A 4,411-nucleotide genomic window follows, 5' to 3' on the forward strand; every position below is an offset into this window, starting at 1 on the left:
AGCCATTGTCTACCACTATACAGGAAATTGAAAAGATGGGTTTTTGACTACACCAACTCAATCTTCTTCACCACCTGCCCTACTTCTGAAAATTTGTCTCCATGCAAATTTGTTAATTTCTCCAAATTGAAAATCAAGTTTAAAGGTTGCTGAGATCATTGCAGAGGCAAAAAAAAGAAAGAAAGAAAAAAAAAAAAACACCCCAAAATGTAACCATGCTGGAAAGCAAAAGTGACAGTCTTGAAGGGGATACTGATCAATTTTGAACCAGATTATCTTTGGGTTAATTCCAGTAACTTTCTGATCATATAGCTTGTTCCCTCGGTATGTACCAGCAGAATGTCAATGTCACGGTGTACAAGGTGGACTCACGCGCTGGACTCCGGGGATTGATGCACACAAGAGAATTTATTAATGAACAATATCCAATGAATGCATATACAAAAGGTGCGGGGCAGTGCTATCTACAAAAGGTGAGAGGGGCAGGGCTCCGGGGGAAATCCAGGTGAACACTCTCATCTCTCTCCAAACACGAATCCACGCAAACACTTGTCACTCAGGGAACACCAGGGAAAACAGTCCAGAGGGTCTGCACACAAAGAAACGCTCATTTACCATTTACCTCAATCACATAGACTCCGGAGAGCACAGCTGAATTTTATTATAGGATCTACCTTACAATATAAAGCAACTGTTGTTGTGATTTGGCGCTGTATAAATAAAAGTGAATTAAATTGAATTGAGCTAATCAACTCTATCATTTAGGAAGTGAGTTCAGCTGTGAAGATGACAACCTACCAGAACTTCAAAGTGTTTAAACTGGACTTCTCTGCTCAAAGGCTCACAAATTCAGCTAAACTACAGCTATTCCAGGTATCTCCATTTTTCTGCTGATACTGCTGTCCTGATGTGGAATTTTACTCATGTTCATATTTCCATTTTGAACAATTAATCAAATGATCATTTTACACTGCTGTCAAAAACTCAATTGTGAAGAACATTCTTCTTGCACTTGACTCTCACCATCAGCTAAGTAACACTGTTACTAAATTGATTTCCCTTCATCCTTCAGTATTAAATATCAAAATTTTAGGAAATTGCTCTGGCATTTCATTAAGTGCTGCAGTGGTTGTGGCAACGGGGCTGGCAGCTGTCTTCCGGGGTCCTCCCTGAGGCGGAGTCAGGCAATCTCCCGCACCTGGGACTAATCAGCTGCAATGTGGAGGCTGCATTTAAACCCGGCCTGGTCTACTCTCCTTCACCAATCCGTCAGCTACTCACAGAGGTGGGACCAAGTCATTGTTTTGCAAGTCTCAAGTCTTTATCCTCAAGTCTCAAGTAATGTCAGGCAAGTCAGATCGAGTCTCAAGTCACTGGTGTAAAAGTCTGAGTCAAGTCACAAGTCTGAAACTTTGAATTTCAAGTCCTTTCGAGTCTTTAAAAAAAAAAAAAAAAAAAAACGAAAAAATAATGTTGCAGTTATATGCTAAATGTAAATATTAGACCATGTAATTTTAAAATCTGTGTTTTTCTCAACACATGACAAAATAGTGAACTTAGAAAATATACACAAATTGTGAAATTGCACCTCAATTAAACCTAGCTCCAAGAATAATTTTCACCGACAGTTCTGAGATAAGCTGCATGTTATTCTTGGATGCGGTTGTAGGACCGGTGTTCCAGATCAACTGGCGTTGGTCGAACAGATGTGTGGCAGTCTTGCGTTTCAGTAGCTGCTACCGACAAACCAGCAAAAAAAAAACGCCAAATGTGTCATCTGTGACACTTGTGAGGTTGTCTCAAACACACTCCGTCAGTCTTGATGCTGTTGAACAACAAAATGTTTAAAAATGTGGCGAGTTTACCTGGTGATATCCTCATGCGCGACGCGATCGCGAAAACAGCAAACAATTAACACCACGCCGATGTTGTTCACAGGACAGCAAGAGTAAACGATCGGGAGACTCTTGTCGTCGTTATCGTTCCCCTCGCACGGTTTATGTCTCCGAATTCAGCGTTTTTGCTTCACAACTAAAGCGAGCAGTTTACTTTGTGCACTAACATGGACTCGAGTCAACCAGCGCCACCTCTGGCCAAGTGCCACAGCCCACAGCCAGATCAACTGGTGACACACATCTGCACCACGTTTGAATTCGTGTCATGCACATTTGTACCTTTCAATTGTGTCTGTTTGTGCGTCATGCAAATAAACCATTGAAAAGAATGAAATGATATCATATATTCCTTATTGGCCTACATTTGTTCAAAATCCCAAATTATATACACAAAGTCATAGAAATCACCACTCCAATTGGTCATCATGATTTTGATATTCTCTTTTTCCATAACAATGAAATACACCTTGGACAAATATGACACATCAATATTTCATTAGTGTTGTCACATCACATCCTGTAAGCATCGTCTGCCTGTGTTCTTTCCCTGGAAATTAATATTTCCAGCCAATACAGGCAATCCATCAACATGGCTGGAGTTATATACAGTCTGTATAAGTGTGGTTAATCTAATGAAGATTTGTAAGGAGATGGCAGTTACTGTGAATTCACAGCAGTTACACAGTGATTAGTAATAAACAGCCAGTGAGAGTGAGTGGATTTAAGAAAGTCAGTGACTCAGGTGTGTTGCTTGGTTTGTCATCTGTTTGTGAGACTGGAGGAGACGTAGAAATCTTTTGTTTTAAATCTTAGTTAGGAAGGTTCCTGTTTGAAAACAAGCACTTTCTGTGAGAAATGCAAGAAGTACATCTGCAGAAAGCACACAGTTACATTCTGTCCAGCATGTGGACAAAATTGAAAATGTTGAGCATTGAAAAACTGAGAACGTTGGGCAAGTTCAAAAGAAATGTGTTTGTAAGAACGAAAAACCAAATTGTTCCTAAAATAGTTATGTGATACAAAAAACCTGTTTTATCCTGTGAATAAAAGTATATGTTTTTGTTAATGTACCATAATAACAGAAGCGAAACGCAATATTGTGTCAGGACAATTCACTATTTATGCACAATAAATAAAGGAGCATAGCGCGACAATTTCTGTTCAGCGCCAGACTTGCTTGTAACCTATATCACTAATTATGTTATGAAAATGACGTATTAACTACTAAAAAACACTGACCTTCGTGTAAATGCTTGGAGCAGACTAACCTGTGAGCTGGAGTGTTCTGGGACGTTATATTTGATCTTTGAATGGCTGCAATCCAGGCCACCCGTCGCCTCTTTGTTACTTCGGAAACATGGCTCGAACAATTTCTCTTCAACGACGTAATCCGATAACAACCGATCTCTTTACCCGTCGGCTTCCCGTGGCTGTCATGCGACCGGCTATTGCAGTTAATAATACAACAGCTTCTTGACATTTTTGTGTTTCTTTTTATCGCTGTATAACTGATTTTAATTGAAAGCCTGCGTGCGCTACTACCGCTTGCCACGAGTTCCCAGAATCCTTTGCGGTTCTACCCGTGAATGACGTCACATTTTCAATCTCTATATAATATGCATGTTAAATTTTATATTTGGGGTAAAATATCAAGTCTTTTCAAGTAAACCGGTTCAAGTCCAATTCAAGTCCCAAGTCATTGGTGTAAAAGTCCAAGTCAAGTCACAAGTCTTAGAACATTTTTTCAAGTCAAGTCTAAAGTCATAAAATTAATGACTCGAGTCTGACTCGAGTCCAAGTCATGTGACTCGAGTCCACACCTCTGGCTACTCACGGTGATAACAGGCTGCTTATCTCTGTGTCTCAACGTTGGCCTTACCTGTGTTCTCCTTGTGCTCACAGCTTGCTTCAATACTCACTCCATTGGCAGCCTGCAGCTGGGAACCCTCATCATTTGCCACCGATCCCGCTCAGTCTTGACTGATTACCTTCACTCTCTCTGCCTGCCGTCTGCTTCAATGTACTGGACTCACAGGTCGGACTTCTTTCCCTGTCACAAAACCACTCACTCGGATCAGCACGAGTAAGCAGCAACACCTACTAATTAACTCTTCGGTCTCCCTGCCTTTGTTTCCTTCACTTACTCTGCTCTCCCTGTATCCTAGAGACTCTGTGCTCCCCGCCTTGGAAAAACCTGTCCTTTGTGCTTTCCCCACATCCCCAGTGTTTCCAGAGAAACTTCCTGGAGCCCTGCACATTCCCCTTTGAACATAGATTCTTGTAAATAGTTGTCACCAGATTAGGTTGAGGGTTTAGGTGTCGTTATTCACTGCCATCAATAAATAAATCACTTGTGTAATCATTGCTGAGTTCACTCTGTCTGCTTCTAGGACCTCCCGTTTTGTGCCAGCAACTGGGCCGATTGTAACACATTATATAACTACTATATATACTGATCAGCTATTCTGTTATCAGTTATCCTGTTTTTGTTAATGAACCTAGTTAAGGAAGAATTA

At 40.8% G+C, this 4,411-nt stretch overlaps 1 long non-coding RNA gene across 1 annotated transcript; it reads left to right on the forward strand.

Moving 5' to 3' along the window:
* Nucleotides 1–610: 610 nt before the first annotated feature.
* Nucleotides 611–4,118, forward strand: LOC309711730. The gene is made up of 3 exons (XR_014278082.1): nt 611–1,285; nt 3,798–3,978; nt 4,061–4,118. It is a non-coding gene; the product is annotated as an uncharacterized lncRNA (long non-coding RNA).
* The last annotated feature ends 293 nt before the right edge of the window (nt 4,119–4,411 follow it).

This window comes from Aulonocara stuartgranti (assembly GCF_965226115.1).
Source record: "Aulonocara stuartgranti genome assembly, chromosome: 7".
Taxonomy (NCBI): domain Eukaryota; kingdom Metazoa; phylum Chordata; class Actinopteri; order Cichliformes; family Cichlidae; genus Aulonocara; species Aulonocara stuartgranti.